Below are 16,547 nucleotides of genomic sequence, written 5' to 3'. Positions count from 1 at the left end.
TATTTGTTAAGCAGTTTATTTTTCAAACACCCCCCTGTCCCATGCTCGTGATGAGAGGGACAGTGAGGGATGGATGGGGGTACGGGGGGGTGGGAAATGGTGAGGGATGGATGTTGGGGGGAGGCTGCATGGGGTGCCTGGGAGAGGGTTACTGGAGCCCACAAGCACTGAGCCCCTGTGCCCCCTTCTTGGCCCCCTCTCACCACACTCCATCCTGGCCCCCTCCCCCCCATGGTCTCAGACCCTGAGGGTCCCCCTTGCTCAGGAATCCCCTCTCCCCTCCCTGTGGAAGGTGCCTGACCATGGCACACCTTACCTCCATGAGGACAGCCCCAAAGGTGGCCTTGCCCACCCCAAACTGGTACCCCACGGAGTGGCAACCATCTGGGGTGGCCAGCTTCCAGACTGCAATGGCAACCAGCCTCTTGAGGGGGACAGCAGGCTGCAGCCATGTGTCCTGATGTCTGAGGGCAGGGGTGAGCCAGTTGCAGGAAGGCCTGCTTGCTTATCCTGACTTTCTGCAGCCATCTGGCATTGTCCCACTCTCTCATCACAAGCCGGTCCCACCAGAGGGAGCTTCTGGGATGGCTCCAAAGGTCCCAGGGAGAAGGGCTTCACAGCTCTGGTGAGCAGGCTCGCCCACCAGAGGAGGTGGAGGATGGCCATGACCACCGTGGCCAGCAGGCCAACCACGATGTCCACGATGTGCAGCTCTGGGTGCTGTTGGGGAACCATTTGGCTGTGCTGTGGCCATCTGGTCCCTGCACAGGCTCTGATTCACTTTGGTCAACTCAGCAGGCCTCAGCCTGTGCAGGAAAGGGGAGTTTGGGAGGGGGCCTTTAAGGGAGCAGCTGGCCGAGCCCCTAGAAGGGCTTGGCCACCATGCAACCCCATCTCCTGCATTTCCTGACTTGTTCTTTCGGAAAGGCGCCCAGGGCTGTGTGGCAGCTCTCTTTCGAAAGAACAGCTCAGTCTTTTGAAAGAACAGATCGAAAAAAATCTATCTGCTTTTTGTGTGTGGACACACTCTTTTGAAAGACGTTCTTCCAGGGGCTCTCTTCTTTCAGAAGAGCACTGTAGGGCAGATGTAGTTTCTCCATTCCCCTTCAGCAGCCAGCACCTCTGGTAGCTCTGTAACTTCTAGAACAGCGCTGGAAGGAAATACTGGTTCAGTTCTCACTCAGAGGATAGTGTGCCACCTACTGCTGCACAGTCGGGAAACAAAATGAGGACCGTAGTTAAAACCATACATATTTTAATAGCAGAAGAATAACTACCCACTCAAAATAGTTACTGTCTGCAGACACGACTTACAAGTATCTCAGTTGCTCACCTCTGATCTGGACCCGTTATCCTTGGTGTCTGAAGGCTCCTGCTGGCAAATTGCTATTTGTCTCTGTAAGCAAGACAGATCTTTAAGTTCTCCTCTGAACTAGACAACATTCTAGCAAGTTAAAAGCAAACCAAGACAAAGGAAATGCTAAAGTGTTTTCTGTGCAGAAAGAGATGATGTTATTTTCTTTGGATCATTCATATGATTCAGGCTCTGTTACAGGTTCCAGGTGTGCTCCTTTACCCCCTGAGAAGTAATTTAGAAACTATGCACTTGATCTGGTCACATTTTAAATGAATGCAAATTTTGCTCTTGATTTCAGTGGGAGCAGAATCAGAGCCTAAATCGATAAATAAGTTCAAACACTAGCTCTTGTTCAGGACATGTTGTGGAACTGCAAAAGACCACATACGCTGGCGACATCTGCATGTGTAAGTCCATTGACGTCAGTGTTGATTCACGTGGAACTGTGTCCTGTTTCCATAGTGGAAGGACTCCATTCTGATCTAACAAAAGGAAAACAAACTCCCCTTTGCAAAGTCTATTTGAAGTGGGTGGAAGAAAAGAAAATACCCCTAGTAGAAGAGGCGAGAGAGAGGTTATATTTGACATTTCTTCCCCCACAAAAATCCAGAAGTGAGCCATTAATTTTATTTGCTTTAATGCTTCACTATAATAGTATTTTAAAAGCAATGAAATACTAATTTCCTTTCTTAGGGTCAAACAGGGACACTACCATCATAGTCCTATATACCACATATGCTCTAAAGTCGAAGTGAGCAATATTTCTATATAAAAGTACTCTCTTTCCTAGGGAAACACTTTATATAGAGAGATTTTGTATATCTGCATCACCTGCATTAGTTTCAAAGCCAAGGGACGTTTTTACTTTCTGAATAAAAACAAATGGAGCAAACTCCATTTAAAAAGTAATGTTGTCCCCAGTGCTGTCCTTAAGCGTAGGCAGATGTGTAGGGCACCACTAAATTTGAGGCCCCAGCGGTGCAGGGCACCACTAAATTTGAGGCCCCAGTGGTGCTTCAAATTTAGTAGTGCCCTACATTGCTTATGCCTATGGCCACTACCAACCACAGGAAGCACCAGATCCAGCATCCTCAATCCCCTGCCGCCCCGCAACCCTTGCTCTGCCTCCTGTCCCCATCAGACTCAATCTCCCAGACCCCATACTCTGGTCCACCTCCCAGCACTGTCAGCTCCAGTCTTCCAACCTCCCTACTCTGCTTCCAGCCCCAAAACTCCAACCTTTGGTCTCCCCTGCCCACCTCCAGCTCCTGCCACCACAGCCCAGAGCACAGACCCATCCTATGGCATGGCTGCTTTCCCTCCGCAGGATTTGGAGGCTGTAGATGCTTGGGCTGCATAGGACACCAAGAATCTTAACAACAGCCCTGGTTGTTCCAGTAAAAACAAAAACTTTCAGCAAAATAAATCCAGTTGAGGAAATGCACACTGTAATTGTCAAGCTTTGCTTATCATTTTTGTGCCAAGATCACCACCTGGTGGTCAATCCTTGAAAGTGATATTTTCTTAATGTATTAGGTGGTTAAGGGATGAAACTACTCTGAGGACAAATCAGAAACTTAGAGTTCTGTGAGAACTGGGTTGACATGAAGAGTTTATTGGATTGGCCTCATTTAGACCACCCCGATTAAGTTAGACAATGAAAGCCAGTGTTGTGTGGCAACAATTCATGTGAAACTAGATGGTGATCCCTATGTTCTTCTGGTTTTTATTTTGATCTACTAAATGCTCATTAAAATATTACTACAGTGGCTGCTTGATGCAGCACGACCCATGAAAAGGAGCAGCAAACATACAGTCCTCTCTCCTCCTTGACAAATGACCTCAAATAAGAAAATTATTGGTGTTGCAGAGAGTAACACTGACATTTAACAGCCTACCACATTTTGGCACGTACCGCCTTAAACATAATGCAGCAGAAATCACTTGTTTGTTTAATCTCTCATGATAGTGTTGGGCTCCTTTATAAGTCAGCAGATTTCAGAAATTCACGTTGGTTTCACTTGACTTTTCCTCTAGGCAACCTTCTCTCTCCACTAAATCACAGTTCAAATGCAGCACTGCCTACAGGACTGCTGTTAGGCTAGGTATTGTACAGATCCATTGAAGCCAATGGTCTGCTACTCCACAGAACTCACATCTAGGATCCCAGTCCTGCATCCAGATCTACACAAGCAGACAACTCTGGAATCCTGCTGAAGACCCCAAGGTGGATCTAACTGCTGAATCTGGGCCTAAGACAAAACGAAGGGGAAGGAAGAAAGAGGGGTTAAAACATTCCAAGCCAGTGAGCAGGTGATGCCTGAGAAGTGCACGTTATTAACCACATTCTTAAAAGACTTTTTAAATACAACTTTTGATCTCAAACTTTCTCTTTCCAGTTTTCATACTTATCCTTACCCCATCTATTCAATTTTTAATGTAACCTGGGACTTACTGGCTACGTCTTCACGTGAAGCCTACATCGAAGTAGCTTATTTCGATGTTGCGACATCGAAATAGCCTATTTCGATGAATAGCGTCTACACGTCCTCCAGGGCCGGCAACGTCGATGTTCAACTTCGACGTTGCGCAGCCCAACATCGAAATAGGCGCAGCGAGGGAACGTCTACACGTCAAAGTAGCACACATCGAAATAGGGATGCCAGGCACAGCTGCAGACAGGGTCAACGGGCGGACTAGCGCTTCCGGGGCAACAGCTAGCCGCTCCCTTAAAGGGCCCCTCCCACATACACTCAGCACGCGGTCTGAGGAGCCATATAGGCACACAGACCCCGGGCGCCGCAGTCATGGACCCCCAGCAGCAGCAGCAGCAGCAGCAGCAGCAGCAGCTAGAGGTCCACCCAGCCCTCCCGGCAGGAGCAGGGCTTGCCCTGACCCATGCCATGTGGGAGGCAGCTGAGTACCTCCTTGCCCCAGGGGAGGAGATGCCCCCAGGGCAGCAGGGCTCAACCCCTACCCCTGCAGCACCCCGCTCCACCCCCCGCCTCACACGCCGGCGGCTGTGGAGCTACCCCACCAGCACCGACTGGTGGGAGCGGCTGGTGCTTGGGGAGTGGGACGACGACCACTGGCTCAGGAACTTCAGGATGAGCCGGCAGACATTCCTGGAGCTGTGCCAGTGGCTCACCCCCGCACTCAGGCAACGGGCACTGCCATGCAGCGTGCCCTCACAGTGCAGAAACGGGTCGGCATCGCTGTCTGGAAGCTGGCCACTCCGGACAGCTACCGATCCGTGGGGCAGCAGTTTGGTGTCGGAAAGGCCATCGTCGGGGCTGTCTTCATGGAGGTAAGAGAAACCACAGGGGGAGGCCAGGGCAGGGCAGGGGGGCCAGAGCAGGGCAGGGGGGCCAGGGCAGGGGGGCCAGGGCAGAGCAGGGGGGCCAGGGCAGGGGGGCCAGGGCAGGGCAGGCCAGGGCAGGGGGGCCAGGGCAGAGCAGGGGGGCCAGAGCAGGGCAGGGCAGGGCATGGCAGGGGGGCCAGAGCAGGGCAGGGCCACGCACACCCTGCTCACCCCTCATTGGGGCTGTCCCATGTGCTTTCTCGGCAGGTCGTGCGTGCCATCAACGCCATGCTCCTGCACAGGCTCGTGAGGCTGGGGGACCCACATGCCACCGTCGCCGCCTTTGCCACGCTGGGCTTCCCCAACTGCTTCGGGGCTCTGGATGGGACTCACATCCCCATCCGCGCCCCGCATCACAGTGGAGGACGATACCTCAATCGGAAGGGCTACCATTCTGTCATCCTGCAGGCCTTGGTGGACAGCCAGGGACGTTTCCAGGACATTTACGTGGGCTGGCCTGGCAGCACCCACAACGCCCGGGTTTTTCGGAACTCGGGCCTGTGCCGCCGGCTGGAGGCGGGGACCTACATCCCCCAGCGGGAGATCCCTCTGGGGAACACCACCATGCCCTTCTGCGTCATCGCAGATGCGGCCTACTCCCTCCGGCCGTGGCTCATGCACCCCTACACGGGCCATCTCTCCGCTAGCCAGGAGCGCTTCAACGAGCGCCTGAACCGTGCGCGCCAGGTGGTGGAGCGCTCATTTGGCCGCCTGAAGGGACGCTGGAGATGTCTCCTGACCCGCCTGGATGCGGGCCCCAACAACATCCCCCAGATTGTGGGTGCCTGCTGCGCCCTGCACAACCTCGTGGAGAGCAAGGGGGAGACCTTTCTGCAGGGCTGGGCCGCGGAGGCCGGCAGGGCACACGTCCAGCCACCTGCTGCCCCCAGTCGGCAGGTGGACCCCGAGGGGACCCGGGTCCGGGAGGCCCTGCGGGCCCACTTCGACCAACAGGCCACGGGGTGAACTCTGCCCAGGCCCCCTACTGCCCGCCCCTTCCTCCACCACACTCCTGCCCCAACGCCCACACCATGGAGCACCCCACCGCCCCCCCACACTTGTCCTGGACAAATGACAGCACGAACTTGTGGCTGAACGTAAATTTTTTTTTTTCTGGCCGAACCTTTTTTTTGGGGTGTAAATAAATATGTCAACCACAAACAGAAAACTAGGTACAAACGTTCAACCAAAGCAATATGTACAAAAATAAAACAATCCAAAGAAACAACTGTGTGGCATACATAATAAAAAGAAAACCAGGGAGGAGAAAGGGGAGAACTATTTACATGGGGGGGACGGGGCAAACAGGGGCACCAAAAAAACAGGGTCCAACTATATACAAGGGGGGAGGCCACATCCCGGGCCCCTCGCCCCTATAGCCCGGTACTGGGCGTGCCCGGCCGGGAGCCCCGCCGCACCTGCAGTCTGGTCCGTGGCTGGGTGGGAGCAGGCTGGACCGGAAGGTATCGGGGCCAGCGAGTCTCAGGTGGCTCCAGGGGTCCCTCGGTGCTCTGGCCCTCGTGGGTGGGTGGTGGGGCGACGGTGGACGGGCCAGCGACGGGCAGAGCAGCTGGTGGTGGGGCTGCAGGAGCGGGCAGGGCGGGCGATGGCTCGGCCGGCGCGGCATGGGGGGCCAGGTAGTCCACGAGCCGGTTAAATGTCTGCATATAGGCCCCCCATGCCTCCTGGCGCCAGGCCAGCGCCCGCTCCTGCAGCTGGAGGTGCTGCTCCGAGACCTCCAGCTGCCGGCGGAGGATGGCCAGCAGCTGGGGTCCGTCGCCGTCGGCGGTAGTAGGCGCGGGGTCCGCCGTCTAGCCCTCCGCGGGGCCGGTCGTTCCTCGGCCGAGGGGCTGCCCTGGAGCGATGGTCCCGGAGGGCTCTCCGGGACAACTGAGGCCTCGCCGGCGCTCTCTTCCGGTCCTTCTGATGGTGCAGGTGCAGGTGCAGGACACAGGAGAGGAGGGGGGAAAGAAGAATGGAGACAGGCGTTAGTGTGGGCCCCGAGCCGTGGCCTCTGTCCCCCCCGCCCTGTGCTGCAGGTTCCCCATCCCCGTCCCCGGGAGATGCTGCTGTGATGGATGGGGTTGAGGGGTCCCCCTGCCCTGCACCCCGTCCCCTGGTGGGAGCGACTCTCACTTCACCCCGCAGGGTCTGAGAGCAGGAGAGGTTTCTTAGGCCACAGATGGCCAGTTTCTGCCAGGAGTGACAGCACCAGCTGTCGGAAGAGACAGTCCTTCCAACCCGTCGTGGGGAGAAGACCCCAAGGGGGGCCCCTCTGGGATGCAGCTTTCCCCCTCCTCAGGCTGGCTGCCTACCAGCTCTCCCTTCCCCTAGCCTCTACCTGTGGCCCCCGCCCTCGCCCCCCAATTCCAAGCCTGCTCGGCTCCTCCCTCCTGTTTGTTCAGGGCAGAGGTGTCACCTGCCAGCTGTAGCGCCAGGATCCTCCTTTGGCCCTGGGAGCTCTTCGGCTCTTGTGGCTCATATGTAGCCTGAGTCTCCCTTTGGCACTCCCCCCACTCCATCACATGCTGCTGCTGCAGGGTGTCCCACCCCCTCCTCCCAGGGGCCCCTCGAGGTTCCGCTCCCCCCTGGCCCGGGGATGGGGCATGGCACTGTCATGCGGGGTGTGGGGGGGCAGGGGCTGATGGCTGCAGTGCTGTGAGGGCCATGGCCCTGATGTCCTTGGGGCCATGGCCATGTGAGCATGTGGGGGGCCCTGGACACATCTCTGTTACCCCCGCCCCTCAAGCCCAGGGGTGTCCACCAGAGAGGGGTACCTACCTGTGGGTCTGCTCCCACGGTCCGGAGATCCCCGGGGGGCGGAGGCCCTGCTGCTGCTCCGGGATGGCAGGAGGAGGATCTGCAGGCTGGATTCTGCGGAGGAGGAGCCCCCCTCCTCCTCCACCTCCTCCTCCTCCTGCCGCGATGTCCCGGGGATGGCCTCCGGGGGGGGGCCCCGGGGTGCGGGGCTTGCCTCCGGGGCGGACTCCGGCTGCAGGGCCTGCTGGGGCTCGTCAGCCGAGGTGTCAAGGGTGGCCGGAGGGGAGGAGGTGTTCCGGGAGCCCAGGATGTCCCTGAGCTCCCTGTAAAAGGGGCAAGTGACGGGGGGCGGCCCCAGATCGGCTGGCCGCATCCCAGGCCCGGGCATAACCCTGCCGCAGCTCCTTCACCTTACTCCTCACATGATCAGGAGTGCGGGCAGGGTGACCCCGGGCAGCCAGGCCATCGGCCAGCCGAGCGAACGCATCCGCGTTCCGCCTCTTGCTCCCCATTACCTGGAGCACCTCCTCCTCGCTCCAGAGCCCCAGCAGGTCCCGCAGCTCGGCCTCCGTCCAGGAGGGGCCCCGCTGCCGCTTCCCAGACTGGCTGGCCCTCTGGCTGGGCTGGCTGCCCTGGCTCCCCTTGGGGGGGGTCCCCTGGGGGCGCTGGGGGGGGCTGCTGGCTAGCCATCACCGCTGGGTGGGTGGCTGAGGGCTGTGCAGGCTAGCCGCGTGTGCAGGCTGCAGCCTGCACGTTGCCTCAGCTTCCTGCAGAGGCAGGGAGGGGGAGGGGACCTTTAAGGGGCCGCTCCACGCGGCCACCAGTGAGCTGAGGGGCTGGAGAGAGCGTCTCTCAACCCCCCAGCTGATGGCCGCCATGGAGGACCCGGCAATTTCGACGTTGCGGGATGCAGATCGTCTACACTGTCCCTACTTCAACGTTGAACGTCGAAGTAGGGCGCTATTCCTATCTCCTCATGGGGTTAGCGACTTCGACGTCTCGCCGCCTAACGTCGAAGTTAACTTCGAAATAGCGCCCGACGCGTGTAGCCGTGACGGGCGCTATTTCGAAGTTAGTGCCACTACTTCGAAGTAGCGTGCACGTGTAGACACAGCTACTGAGTGTTAAAGTTTCAAGACGCTCTAGATTTAACTCTCTCTGCTCCTTCTATCAGGGGCGATGAATTCTTACCTGCTTTGCAATATTTTTCATTCATTTTAGCCTTGGAAACCCACATTTTGGCTGCACCATTACTTGCCTTTTTCAATTTTTCCCCCAGCTGCAGTCCTTCCCTTCTCCCACCTGACCTGTGTTTGTGACAATAGGCAGGCTTTACATGTGACAGGGATTGTTCCACTGAGGCATCAACACCACGCCGCTTCTCCCAGCATAACAGGGACGAAGAACTCTTAGAGCTATGACACTGAGGGAAGGTGCTCTAGTCTTTTCTCCTTGTGGGCTGCTAGGCAATGTCCATACACACATACACGCTGTCTCTGCCCCTGTGTCCAACACCTGTCATCTCAATGGGCCAGCTAGACGAAGGGTGGGAAGGAAAGCAGGAACACAGAGAATTGATTTAAACAGGGTCACACAGAAGATCTGCAGCACAGTCAGGAGTAGACCTGAGGACTCCTGTGGTCTTACCCCTCCAGACCAGCATTTCTCAAGTGTTATTATCACAGGATTGTGATGGGAAGGGCACAGTAGCAGCTTCTCACCATTGCTCCTGGATGCACCTCCTTGGTCTTGGGTGCTGGGATCAGTGGCAGAGGTTAGGCCCTCCCCCCTCTGGAGACAACTGGAGCCCAATTCTGGAAGAGCAGGCAGCCAGTGAGTTCCTCGCCTTCCCAGGATGGTTGGGCTAAAGATTTGGGCTCCATCCTCAAACCCTGTGCCCCCATCCACAGGGCTTCAGGCTCTGGCCACAGGACTTCAGGTTCCAACTCCCTACTGCCTCTCTGATCCACTATCCAGGGCTTAATCTGTCCCCAGGCTTGCCAGGGCTGAGCCGGTCTGCTGTGAGAAGTGATACTTGTATGTTTCTTAATATCACTTTTCACAACAGACTAACTAGTTATAAATAAATTTGAACATACATCTGTGTATATCTATTTGTTGTAACTAACTCCCATTAAATATTGTAGGGAAAAGTGTGAGAACACAACATCCACCAGCAAGAGGCCCTCAGAAGCCACCAAAAATTGTTCTGAGAAGCCCTGCAATAGACAGTACAACTCTGCTGTGGCCTTAGAATGTCAGCTGACTGCGATCTGAGACTCACATCCTCCTCTTCACTTGCAATTATTTGTGTGCTGCACTCAAGCTTTTGCTAGTGGTTCCATCATTGGTCTCCCTTGGGCCCAATAAGTAAAGAACTTGGTCCTGGAGGATCTCTCTGTGTGTCCTCGAGCTGCCTGCTGCAGAAATACATTAAATAATTCACTGTGAGCTAGGGGACATCCTGGTGAGAAATCATTTATCTAAATATATGACAGTTTAATGGAAATCTTAATGGGGAAAAATATGCATGTCTGTTGAGAAAGAAAAGAATACATCTTTTTAATAGTAAACCTCCCCCATCCCAGCTCTGCCTGGTGACTGAAGAGCAAAGAAAAGTGTTATGTGTTAAGTATAAACCTTAACTCTGGGCTATTTCCATAGGAATCGAATGAGGCGGAAGGGGAATACCAACTGCTATATGAAAGGCTGCTCCACTGAATGGTCTGATCATGGCTGGAGAGGAAGACCTGGAAAAAAAGTCAAAGGTAAGTCCTGTATAGCAGTACTTCCTAAGCTGTGTGCCACTGCACACTGGTGTGCCACAGAGGGTTTTAAATGTGCTGCGGAAATGTTGCCATCTTTAAGAGAATTTTTATTTAGTAACGTAAATCTTTTATCAATTTGTTAGATTCTGTGGATTTCATTTTTTTTTATATTTTCCTCAATGCATTAGTAATTTCTGCCTTTTTCAGTCACAGTGGTCCCATAGGAAGCCTCACCGCCGACCAGTCAGAATTTGCACCATGAAGTAGTTTTTGATGACATTTTCATGCACGATTGATGCTGGCTTGACTCGATTTCCCAGCACTTGGCTTGATAAGAAAAGCTGATTCACAGCATTTGGCTTGAAAAATTTATTTCACAGCAAGAGCAGAGGCTTACTTCTCTTCTTAAAAGACAGGCTTTTTGATAATGTGTGAAACAACAGCTACAATCTGTATTTTATTGGCCGTGTATGCATAATTTGCCCAATAAATGCGGTTCTGTTTGTCTGTACATGAGGGGCACCTCAGGCTCTCGAGCTGCATGTGCATTCGGTGTATTGCCAAGAGTGGTATGTGTAAATCCACCAGTACAAGGAAAATACCTCCTGCAATGGCACTTTGAAGCAGTCACAGTTATACCTTTTTAGTACCTGTATGAGAGTGTATTTTGAACAGTGTGCATGACAACTCAAATTTTTAACTCTGTTTGATTTTGTGCTTCTTTTAAATTCATATACTTTTATCACCTTTAAACACTAAAATTTCAACTTGTTTACACTTTGTCTGTTACTTGTTTAAATTTTGAATCCCATTTTCTTGCAGAGATTTACCCACAATAATGGACAAATTTTTGAAAAAAGAGATGTGCCATCAGAGGATCTGGTGGATTTGTAAAATAAAAAATCTGCAAAAAAGAAGACCAAGATCCAAAACAGACAGTATCACCATAATTACTTGACATTTGGATTAACTTGGTTTGGTGATCATGCTGCTCCTCTGCCTGAATGTCTTATTTGCCAGGTCAAGTTATCAAAAGAAGCCATAGTTCCAAACAAGCTGAAACATCTCTCCACAAAACACCCAACCTACCTCCAAAAAGACATCAATTACTTTAAACTATTGCAACAATGCAAACGCAGAACAAATGCAAAATGAAGCTGTCTCATGAGAACACAAGAGTCACACCTCAGTGTTGCCAGCTGGTTTGCTAAAGCCAAAAAGCCTCATGCCATTGGTGAAACTCTTATTCTGCCAGGCAACCAAGAAATTGTCCACGCTATAATAGGTCTGGAAGCAACAAAGGAAGTAGTGAGAGTTTCCCTTTCCAATACTAGCTTTTGAAGAATGTCAAAGGACACAGAAATAACACTGAAAAAAATCAAAGGCAGGAAAATTTTACCTTTAAATTGATGAATCTACAGACATTAACAGCTGTGCGTGGCTAACTGCAGTTGTTTGGCTTGCTGAGAAGAACGGCTTGAGAGAGCATTACTTATTCTGCAAGGAACTTCAACAGAAAACAATGGGGAAGGGAAATATTCAGAGTGACAGATGAATATTTCAAAATAAATGGAATTTCATGGAAGAATTGCACAAGCATATGCACAGATGGTGCAGCAGCAATGACAGGGGATGTAAAAAGGGTTGTGTCCAAAATACAATGTGAAAATTCAGAGGTTCAAATCACTCACTGCTTTTCTACATAGGGAGGCTTTTATATCAAACAGCTTGCCAGCTGAGCTGAGATCCACACTAAATGAAGTTGTGAAAATGGTTCATTTCATCAATTTTCAACAAATTCATTTTCATACCTTTTTTCTGTTTTATGTGAATCCATCAATCCCTTCTCTTTCATACTGAAGTTCACTGGCTTTTAAGAGGCAAAGGTCTGTCAAGAGTTTATGAACTGAGGGAAGAAGTGAAGCAATTTATGCATAGTGGGATCCAGCATGCAAGATAAATACTGGCTGGGAAAACTGGCCTACTTGGCTGATGTATTTGAGCACCTGAATGAACTGAATTGGAAACTCTAAGGCCACAATGAGAACATACTGACATGCACAGACAAGTTAAATGGGTTCCAATCAAAACTTGAACTTTGGGGAGAAGACGTAGTTCATGGTTCACTCCAGATGTTCAAGCTTCTCGCTCAGACCAAGAGGAAAGGATGCTCCCACTTCCAGAGCAATATTTGAATTTGCCTCTTGACATGCCCAGGAATTATTTGAGATCATCTGGAATGGAGCAGTTTGACTGGATTCAAAATCCTTTTGCATCCTCTTCAGAAAAATCAACAATGACTTTATCTCTGAAGAAAAGGAAGAATTTTTGGATGTCAGGAATGATCACAGCCTTGAGCTCAAATTTAGAGAGATTCCATTGCATGAATTTTAGCTACAACTGAAAAATGAATATTCATTGATTTCAAATTGTTTTACTGCCATGTTTGACCACCTGTCTTTGTGAACTTTGTTTCTCTTCATTATCACTTATGAAAAATGAGAGGAAATCATGTTTAAAAAGTGTGGATCAGGAACTCCATATAACTTTCTAGCATTGTTTCGAATATTAAACAGTTGTGTTCATTAAAACAAACTCACATTAAAATTCTAGTAAAAATGTGAAGTCAAATATTGCTTTCATTAATATTGTTATACGTATGTTTCATTTTTAAAAAAGTTATTTCTTGCAATATGTTATGCTGACTATTTAATTTTGATGTGCTGTGAAAAGTTTGGGATTTTAAAAGTGTGCCATGAGATGAAAAAGTTTGGGAAGCACTGCTTCAAAGAAGCCAAAATTCTTCCAAGAATGTGTTTCACCCTGTCCTTTAAACTCTTTTCCATTTTGGGACCCACAAACTCACATCCCCCTGGGCTCCAGGTTTCTTTTATCTGGTAGGTTACCTGCAATGAAACAAATTCATGCCGCACACACCAACCTTTAAAGGGAAAAAGTTCACACGGAGATAATCTGGGAACAAATTACTTATATTTAATTTACTCAGAGATCCAAGAAGCAATAATAGATGATGGAACAGCACGTGTAGATTTACAGTACAATGCAATCCTAGGTGAGCAGCATAGGATGATATGGTGTCTTGGTGTATAATGCTGGATTCACAGATTGGTAGAAACATATCTTCAGAACTCAAATGCCTTCTTTAATTGTCCCTCTCTTCCTTGTATCCATTCTCATTTATTTCCCATAGGGCTATCCTCTGTAGACAGATTAACTGGCAGAATGTGCAGTTACAGTCATGATAAATTATGTTGATGTGTGATAAGCACAATAAACACATTACAATCTGGGAGAATCTTTTTCCTTTATAACACTAGCAGTTCCTGAAAGAGCCTTGCATTGACAAAATGATATTTACTGGTGATATGAGCTGACCCATCGAATTATATGAATCTTTGACAGTAAAGATATTAAATTTCTGTCACAGTTATCAAGCGAGACAATCTGGACATTTTATCCTCAAAAGCCTCCATAATTTGAGCTAAAGAATAACAACCTTCACCTGTGAATTAAGTTTCATTCTGCATGTTGCTGGGACCAGCCATGAGAAAGACATACACTGACAAGGTACTTTTATACTAGAGCACGATTTTTAAAGGCACCATTTTGAAAACAAAGAATTGAATGCTTGTCTTTCAAAATACAGTGTCCACACACAAGCAAAGGCTGGCCCTTGCGAAAGGGTGAGGCACTCTTCTGAAAGAGAGCGTCTACACCCTCCCAAGCACCCTTTCAAAAGAAAGACCCAGGAAAGTCCAGGGAAGGGGTCGCATGGCAGACAACCCTTTCTAGGCTGCAGCCGGTCACTCCCTTAAAGGGGCCCTCCTCATCAGCTTTGCCCTGCAAAGCACAAGGCCTGTGTAGCTGCCACAAGCCCAGCAGATGCCATTGCAGACAAGACAACGTGGACAAGCAGCAGCAGCTTGCGCTGCTTCTGGCCATCACCAGGGGCGTGGTCACCCTGCTGTCAGCAGTGGCAGGCACCTTTCATCTCCTGCTGGGGGCTCCCGCCTGGCATGGCCGTGGAAGCCTGGACCCATGACTACTCCAGCACCTGCCCCCTCAGGTTCTCCACCAACTCTGGAGTTACCCTGGTAGCTCCAAGTGGTGGGAGAGCCCGGTGATGGGCGAATGGGATGACAACAGGTGGCTCCAGAATTTTGGAATGCAGAGACATATGTTCCTGGAGTTCTGCCAGTGGCTAGATGCTGTGTTGTAGCATCAGGGCACACAGATGCAGCCTGCCCTTCCCATCAAAAAGAGGGTCACAATAGCTGTCTGGAAACTGTCCATCCTGGATAGCTATTGCTCTGTGGGCCACCAGTTTGGTGTGGTCAAGGCCACAGTTGGACCATCATCATGGAGATAAGACAAGCTCAGGCCACACACCCACTGGGGCAGGGGGAATCCCAGGAAAGGGGTCCTGTTGGGGACTAGGCCCGGGAGTGACCTGGGGGGGCAGGGAGCTGGGAGGAGCTGCGAGGGGGCAAGAGAGGCCGGGCACTTCCCGCACACCCTCATGGGTGCATATGTCCTCCATCTCATGCAGGCGGTTCACGCCATGAACGCCATGCTTCTGAAAAGGATGATCTGTGTGGAGGACCGGGACACAGCCATCACCGGCTTCACAGAGCTCAGGTTCCTGAACTGCTTTGGTGCCGTTGACAGGCTCCATATGCCAATCCATGCCCCAGAACACAGGGGGGGTCACTATGTAAATAGAAAGGGGTCCCACGCTGGGTACTCCAGGCGCTGGTGGACAGCAGGGGCTAGTTCCAGAATATTTGTGTGGGCTGGCCTGGCTGCATCCACGATGTGCAGGTGTTTCGTAACTCTGGGCTGTGCTGCCACATGGAGGCGAGGACTTACATCCCACAGAGTGAGGTACAGCTCGGGGCACCATGTATGGTGGCGGGTGCCACCTATGCCCTGCAGGCCTGGCTCATGTGGCCCTATATGGGCTGCTTCAACCCCATCCAGGAGCACTTCAACATCCAAGCCCAAAACGTGGTTAAGTGCATTTTCAGATGGTTGTAGGGCTGGTGGCACTGTCTCCTGGCACACCTGGAGGTGGGGCTCATGAATGCAACCCTGCTGCAGTCGCCACAATATTGTGGAGCGTAAGGGGGAGGCCTTCATCCGGAGTGGGCATCCAAGTCCAGGCTGGGCTACCAACAGCCAGACGCTGCTTCTCGCCACCAGGCCCACGGGGACAGAGTCCGTGTGCTGGAGGCCCTCCATGAGCACTTTGCTCAGGGGCCCTGCTAATCAGCGCCCCAGCCATCCCCCACCCCCGCAGGGCCCCCACACACTCTCCTTCCCCTCCGCACACCCCACTTTCCCTCCACGCACTCCCCCTCCCCAGCCCCCAAACACCCCCCAACACCGCTCCCCACACACTCCCCTCCACCATCCCCCCCAGGCCCCCACCCAGCACACAGGCATATGGAGAAAATAAAGTATATTCTGTTTAAACTGTGCAGTTAGTAACAACAACATAGAATAGACCCATACACTTATATACACATAGGAAAAGGGGGCAAACTATTTACATTAGGGCAAGGGACATGGGTGCACCTCCTGGGGGCGGGGTGCTTTTTGCAGTGTAGGGGTGGAAAGCCTCGAGCCATGCCATTCCCAGGATCCCTGTTCTCCCCTGGTCCGGGGTTACTGGTCAGGCTGGGATGGGGCAGGGTGGATGGGGAGGTAGGACTGGGGATCTGCCTCAACAGGGAGCTCAGCCTAGATGGGGCCAACAGCAGGGGACAGCAGTGGGGGAAGCAGAAGGGGGCATCTGGACCAGAAGCTCCATGAAGGTGCCCGCCACATTCCTCGGGGTCCCCATCAACTGCCCCCAGGCCACCCACTGCCAGGCCTCCTTGCCTTCCTCCTGGCGGAGGCACTACTCTGTGACCTCAACCTGCCACCAGACAGAGAAAGTGCGGTGGACGTTGTCTGCATGACACCTCTGGCCCCTCCTGGAGCAGCAATGCCTTGGTGCCAGTGTTAGGGCTGCCTGGTCTCTGTCCTTCACCTCTGGGGGGCGCTGTTACGCATGACCAAGGGTGCAAGGCTCTCCTGGCTCTCTGACAGCGCAGCCGCAGGAACAGAAAAGAAGAGAGGAACAGGCCATGACTCCCGAACCCCTGCCCTGTGGGACACAACCCCATCCCCCTGTGGGCAGCAGGTCCCTGTCCCCTGTCCAATGGCAGGGTGGCCCTGGGTGATCAAGGAGGCATAAGAGGTCCCTGACACCAGGAAGACGACCCCTTGAGAGGTC

Source organism: Carettochelys insculpta, chromosome 2 (assembly GCF_033958435.1).
Source record: "Carettochelys insculpta isolate YL-2023 chromosome 2, ASM3395843v1, whole genome shotgun sequence".
Lineage (NCBI taxonomy): Eukaryota > Metazoa > Chordata > Testudines > Carettochelyidae > Carettochelys > Carettochelys insculpta.
Note: the sequence above shows the minus strand (reverse complement) of the source record.